The sequence below is a fragment of the Panthera leo genome, chromosome B4 (genome assembly GCF_018350215.1).
Source record: "Panthera leo isolate Ple1 chromosome B4, P.leo_Ple1_pat1.1, whole genome shotgun sequence".
Taxonomy (NCBI): Eukaryota; Metazoa; Chordata; class Mammalia; order Carnivora; family Felidae; genus Panthera; species Panthera leo.
In genome coordinates this window covers 1,634,046-1,641,443 of record NC_056685.1, presented here as the reverse complement: position 1 = coordinate 1,641,443, position 7,398 = coordinate 1,634,046, and the positions used below count along the sequence as shown (strand labels likewise).

Here is a 7,398-nt window from a genome sequence, read left to right as displayed (position 1 = left end):
GAAGACGTCCGACAATGAACGCTTGTATTCACTGACGGATCGGACACCTGCTTCCGTCCCTGATCTTTGGTATCAGCCCTAAGCGAGAACACCGCGAGCCCCGCCGAGAGCGGACGTACGTTCCAGAACAGTTCCGGGCTTGAGGCGCGTGCGTGTTCTCGAGCGTTTCTCTCCACCTTTCTGCACAAAACACTCATTTCCCTACTCACAAAACTCAGGAACGTGTAACAGTACCAGATGTATGCTCTTCCCGAGGCAGTGATGTCATCGTTTGCTTTTTTCCCAGTGACCCAAGGACACGCTCTACCTGCACGGAGACACCACTGAGCACCGGACGGAAGACTGTTAGCCTCTCACTGGGATTCACTTCCGTGCAAAGCAGGTAAATAGAGGCTCACTACTAAAGAAATCATGGACTACCCTGAACTCCAAAGATCAGCGTGAATTGGTGCGAAAGCCATAATCGTTAGTCGCGAGGTAAGTTAATTACCAGTGTCCCTTTAGCTTCATGGTAAACACACATGTTTGGAGACTACATTCCTCTTAATTTGGAATCTGCTCCACTCGTACGAGTCTGAGAGCTTAGCTGGGAGCACAGTCTTTTTGTGGTGACTTTGTGATTCCGGGTCCCCATGCAGTGACAGCCTTGAAGATCCAGATGACCCTGTAAGGATCTGGGTTGGGGATTTCAGAGATGATGTGGGAATGGTTTTGGTTCTGTTAATGTGAGGTATAGCTGACATACAGTATTACATTGCTTTCAGGTGCACAGCACAATGATTCGACAACTGCATATGTTATAAAATGTGCACCACGCGAGGATAGTCACCATCCACACCATACAAACCCATGACAGTCCACCCCTATGTTGCTGTCCACCCCTATGTTGCTCGCTCATCAATTCTGATGAAATAAACCATCATGTTCCTGCATGCTACCTTGCCACAAACATCATTACAGGGTAAACCCAAGGTGACTTTGACGATAGCTTACGATGCCTGAGCACACTGCTACTTGGCCTCTGCTTTCCTGTGTCCTTCGCAGCCCAGAAAATTCGGAAGGCATACATAGATAGAAGTCAGAAGCTGGGTCTGATTGGACCTCTGTAATCTGAGGATTGTAACCTCATTCTAATCCTACCCAGCATTCACCACCTATCATGTGTGTCTTTCTGTTGGGGACACAGCCACCTGACCTGTCAGTTAAGTCAATGCACCCTTAATGAGACCCTACACCCAGGCCCTTCCCTGCCTTAGTCATTACAGTATAAAGAAAATGTGTACTGCCCACCAAATCTATCTACGCATCGACAACAAGGTCACGGACCCCCTCGCGCCCAGAAGTGACGACAGGCTGACAGAGGGACCTGTCAGAGGGCTGACAGAGGAGCCGAGTCAGGTCCTCTCCTAAAGTCCAGCACCAGCTCACTCCCCATTTCGATCTTCAAGTCCTTCTTACAGAGAGGTGTCTTCTTGAGGACAAGTCTGTTATGCCCTGGTGTTGGTCCACTGCTGTGACGGCTTTTATCAGCTGTCAGTGCGCACTGGCATAATGTTTCTGAGGAACACACATGTTCCTGTACATTCCCCTGTCCCTCCTCTGGGGAGGCCAACGTACCTAAATGCCTGTCGTGATGCATATTCTGTAGTGCAAAGCAAATGGGACAGGAAGTTCGTATTCAGGAAAAATAAATTGGGACGGGGTGTGGAGAATGGAACTAATCAGGATTCGAATCCATACTTTCTGGACTATCCTAATTTTTATGACTTTGAGTCAAGTCTTTGGATTTTGGTCACACACAGATCACAAATATGTCAATGCAAAAGGCTGGCAGAACACTGAACTCTACTTCCAATTCTCCTAAATTATGAGTGAGTATGTGGCTCCAGTACCAGCATGTGATTTGGCTAAAAAGGCGCTGGTGGGGTAACCGTGACGTCAATGCCTCCGAAAGCCAACTGTCCCTGACTCCACGGGAACTTAGTGAATGGGTTTAACTCTCCAGGCAAGCCATCGGGCTTCCCGTGCAATTTGCCTTCTGGAGAACTGTTCTCAATGTAAAACATCCCGACCTCTCTACATGTGCGGCCACCCCCATGGGCCTCGACATGCCCTTCCTGCCCCTCCTGTGCCCCCGCCCCAAAGACAGGCTCTGGGCCACCTCACAGTCAAGACCCTGGAGAAGCCCTGGAGAAGGCAGGACAGAACTGGGAGCACAAATGTGAGCCTTGGGTTCAAGCCCCATCCTCAGATCCTGAGAAGCGGGGACATATCCTTCCACGTAATGATTCTATGACCTCATTCATCAGGCCCTTCCCAATTCCCAAATCATTTGCTCCTAAAAATATAATTGGACAAAGGTCAGGAAGCAATGTTATTCTACTGTATTTTAAGCGTGAAAACAGAAGTGTCATATTGTGTCTTGTTTCTAAACCAAGCACAGGTTTACCCTGGCAACAAGAATAAAATTCCACGGGTGGGCTGCAGAAACACACACACAAGAGAACTAAGACAAGGTGCACGGGCTGTGATGTAGTTGGTGCCGGTAATGGACTCCTCCTGACGTGTGCGAATTAGGTGCTGAGGGCTGCTCTTTGAAGGCTGCTTAGTGATCCTGCAAACCTCCAGCGAACCAAGTCTTGTGGCACCAAGAAAGAGGCCACAGCGGGAAGATCGGTGGACCAAGTCTCTGGTTTGCACTTACTCTAAAAAAATTATTTGATGAAGTACGTTAATCTCTCTGCATAGTTTATAATTAGAATCGCACTTACGTTTCCACCTTACTAAGTGATTCTGAGAGGCCTTGCAAATTTAGGTTATGAGTTTCATTACAGGCACGTTATTAAACCGGACCCAGTGCCGCACACAGCCCGATGTCAACAACGGCCAGGGGACCTGGCCTCTGTCTACCTAGCATGGCATTTTGCTGCTGGTGTAATCCAGTCTGAGGGTTTTTGAAAGGATGCAAATTTGCTGCAAGTAACACGTGTTTTCTCAGTAATTAAACACGAGGCTCAAGTGGAACTATTTATCTCGTAGACGACACCCATGAACCTTCTGTGTGTCCTTCTAGTTGCGGGGCAATCGTGCTAAAATCCTGGGTGCATTCAGTCTCCCAACTGAAGAACCACTTCTCTGCCTCCCCTCCCCGACCTCCAAGCTCCCCACCCCACCCCGTCCTGAGCTGATGCCCTTGCTTCCTGCTTGCCCTTGGAGCGTCAGAGGGAGCCCGCCCCAGACCACGGAGGGCACAGCAGCTCCACGGTCTGTGCATGCTGCCTTTCCACTCAGCAGGGAGACCAGATGATGGACAACGAGGTGACGGAGATGACAGAGACGGAAACAGAGATATCTGACATAGAGAGATAATCTTTGGAAGTTCAGACCAAACATCCAACTGCGTATTCAACATCTCCATTTGGTTGTGGAACAGACATGTCAAGTACAAGATGTTCAAAATGAACAGCTGCTCTGCCCCCTAATGAAGTATACCCTCCCCACCATGAGGTTAGAAGCCTCTACCTCTCCCCTGGTGGAGCTCTATCTTTCCAGCTGGTAGAGATAAAACCCTTCTACTCAAGCCTGACTGCACCGTCTCGCACCAATATCCAATCGTGTAGGAAATATTTTGGCAATGCCTTCCAGTGAAAGCAAAGCTTGTAAAAATGGCTCTGAACACCTTCCATGTCTGGCTCCTCATCTACTGACCTTATTTTCTGCTCCCCACCCCCCACCCTCCAGCAACACTGGATTCCAGGCAGCCCCCAAGCACAGTCTCCCATGTCCTCTAGCAGTATCTTCTAACTGGAATGCCTCCCTTCCTTGTTCCCTTGGCTAACCCATTCATCGTCTTCAAATCTTATTTAAGCACCTGAGTTTTAATAAGGCTGACTTGACTCCCTATTTAACACCGTAAGCCACGCATCATCTCCTTGGTTCTGTGATATCACTTTTACTTTCTACAGCAAATTCCATCTTCTGACATTCGATGGAATTCAGTTACATTTATCATTCCCTGACTTTCCCTACCGACACGAAAGGTCCATCGGCCCGGAACCTGTGTCTCCTGGTACATGCCCAAAGCTAGAGCAGAGTGCCTCGTACTACTGGGGGTTCGACAATTATTTGTCAGAGGAAGGAACGAACACAGGAGGTGGATTTTTCCTTCTCCATGGTGTGGACCATTTGGCTCAGTGTCCGCTTAGATTTACGGCACGGGCATCAGGTGGCTTCAATGGTACCTGTCTTCTTTCTCATCCTGACTATGTCACTCTCTTTCTGCCCCTCCCTCACATTGCCCCTGGCCCCACCTATGCACTCCACATCTTTTCTGGCCTCTAGATCTCCGTCAATATGTAGCCTCCACTGTGGCAACGCTACTGTGCATCTGGCCTTTAACGTCTTCCTTCACATTACTAAATAAATTCAACAGATAAGACGTCATCACATGCTGAGGGCCCTGGGAAATAACAGTGAATAGACAATAGTTTCCGCCCATTTTTATTAAATAGAAAAACATTTATCGATTCAAATAAAACAAGTAATCATACTATCATACCTATGGGGATGACAATTGGGGGAAAGTTGTTATTAATAATATGTTAGAACTTTTAGAATCTTGCTGTCTTTTGTTATTCAAAACGGCTGACAGAGCCTTCAGAGTATTTATCCTCTTGGCTGAGCTTTCAGAAGTCGGAGGCGGTGTGAGAAGGCAACGGCACTTTAAAATTTTCATAAATGCATGGGTCACGTGGTAATTAAGAGGCTGGTATTTTACTAACAGAAAAAGATACCTTGTGTTTAAAAAAATACATACAGACTAACATTCCTCAAAATTCCGTATCAGAAACAAAGACTGACTTTAGCAACCTTCAAAATATCCCTTCCATCTCAGTATTACCTGTAGTATCTCTTGCTATCACTTCCTTAGTACATTACCCATAGTCTGTTTTCTTATGGTCCCCAAGAACAGAATCACATTTAGATAGTCTTCTATTGTATTTTCAACAGGATAGTAATACTGCTTAGATTAATCTCACAAACTCTTTAAGAAAAGTGATCATTTTGAACTATTTTTTTAAGTTTATTCATTTATTTTGGAAGAGAGAGAGAACATAAGCAGGAGAGGGGCAGAGAGAGAGGGAGAGAGAGCACTGTCAGTGCGGAGCCTGATGCAGGGCTTGAACTCACAAACTGTGAGATCATGACCTGAGCCAAAATCAAGAGTCGGATGCTCAACAGATGGAGCCTCCCAGGTGCCCCTGGACGTAGGGTAAGACGGTCCACTGGCCGTGCACATTGGGAGAACACGTGAAAACATGTCCATGGGAGACAATACTCATCTACGGAAAAGCTAACATCATAAAAGAACACATATATTGAAAATACATTTATAATATATTTTACTGTAAAGAAGAAAAATATCCTGGACAGTTGTACACTAAACTGAGAGCTGGGGTCAACTCTTGGTGAGGTGGACAGTGATCACAGCCTTTTGACCTTCTGTGTTTTGCTTGTACTTAAAAAAAAATGTAACTTTATAATTATAAAAATAAGAAATAATGTATTTAATTAACCTATAAATACTGACCAGATAAATCAATCTGTATCCTCTTTAACTGAACATTGATTTTATTTTTTTATTTGTTCATTTTTATTCTAAAGGAGTGTGAACTACACTTTAACTTAAAAAATTAAGTGGTTTACTTTATACATACTTCATCTTCTTAAAGCCAACGTTCAATTTTACATATAGAAATTTATGATTATAGAATGTGTCACCAGTTGTACAAGGAAAGGAAAATGAGGTCGAACAAAATGCATACTTATGGTCATGGCCCCTTTTCCAAAAGTTGTTTTTATTGGAAAGGTATTCAGAAAAATAATATATATATAAATTACATAGCACTGAAGTGTCTTCCCCTACCAGGACTAGTTTTATAGGTATTCTTCTATCTATTAGAATAAGAAATAGTGATAAATTGTACAACATCTTGCAAGATTTAAATTCTTGCAAAATTTTTCTACATGTCAGACTGTTATCAATAAAAAAATATTTTAGAATCTAGTGAAATTTTCCCGTATTTAACACTGGTGTGATTAGAAAGCATTTCCTTCAATACAGTGAAAGCTTGCAATTATTTTTACAGAGAAAACTGCATGCAGATTTGATTACAATAGTCACAACGCTTCAATATTCCAACAACTGAGTCCTGTAGCCAGATAAACTACGCGTGATAAAGTAAAGGTATCCTTTTTTGAAATAAAATCAGTGGTTGCCAGGAGACACTGTGCTTGCTCACGAAGAAAGTCTAATCATATCTCCTGTCTCATTAGTAATAAATGTCGTTATTAGTTCAAATAACCTCAAACCTGTGTTCAAATATTTCCCAGGTTTCTAATTGCCTGTCCTCTGGCTGGCACTTCAAGTATATATGCAGGACTTTTATTGGGTACTTAAAATGAATAGTAGACTCTTGTCCAGAGCCAATTTCCTCCATTCTAACAGGAAAGGGAAAAACAATAACTGTTTCCAGTAAGGAGCAAAGAGCATTTCTTCGTGTACAGAACAACCCCCACTCCATGTGCACAGAAAGGTACGCAAACTGGTTTCCCTCCCACATTGTCCAGACCAACCTCCGGGGAAACGCCAGTGCGTGACTGGGTTTTCCATTGTTTTTCTACTCCCTGACACTTTCTCAGATCATCTGTTTACATCTGAAGAACCTCCTGCTTTCCTGGGCACCGGCAGCCCCCTTCACTGAGCTTTCAGGTAGAGCACCCCGGACAAAGAAACCCCGTGCCACAGTGCTCACTCCACCACTCCCCGGGTCCCGGGTACAACCAAATGTGCATCGTGGGGCCCCGTTTTCTTGTCTACAAAATAAAAACCACGCTCCCACCACCATCTTTGTTTAGCCCGCAAATTAAGGTATTTTGGAAATAACAGGTGGCCTAAAAATCAAATCGTACTAAGGCATGATTAAGACAGACTTCTGCTTACTGCACAACCACAGCCTCCCAGCGTGAGGTCCAAATATGGAAGCACAAGTCCTGCAAACCCAGAGCATGTACGGTCCTTCCGTGGTGCTGGACGCCGCCTGCGGATTTCTCAGTAATCAGCAGACGCTGTTTGTCGAGTATCTACTTGGAACGTGATCGAGGTACCATTGAACGAGACGATCAAGTTTACTCCCCCACCCACCTGTCCCCTCGCTCCGTACAGTCTAACACCTGTCGATTACGTGGGTGATTTTAATGGTATATACTTAACTACTTCTATTTTCTTTCCTCAAAAATGGAGTCTCCACCTTGATTCCTCCTTTCGTAAAAGGATGTGAGTGTTCGCACACCCGTGCTCACCACCCCCCCACCCCCCCACTCCCCCACTCCCCCACT

At 45.0% G+C, this 7,398-nt stretch overlaps 1 long non-coding RNA gene across 2 annotated transcripts; it reads left to right on the top strand.

The window, feature by feature from the left end:
• The first annotated feature begins 4,029 nt into the window (after positions 1-4,029).
• Positions 4,030-7,192, top strand: LOC122225481. Of its 2 annotated transcripts, none has more exons than XR_006205198.1 (5): positions 4,030-4,069; positions 6,150-6,247; positions 6,509-6,596; positions 6,703-6,772; positions 7,017-7,192. It is a non-coding gene; the product is annotated as an uncharacterized LOC122225481 (long non-coding RNA). The 2 variants fall into 2 exon arrangements; XR_006205197.1 differs by having other exon boundaries at positions 4,036-4,153.
• The last annotated feature ends 206 nt before the right edge of the window (positions 7,193-7,398 follow it).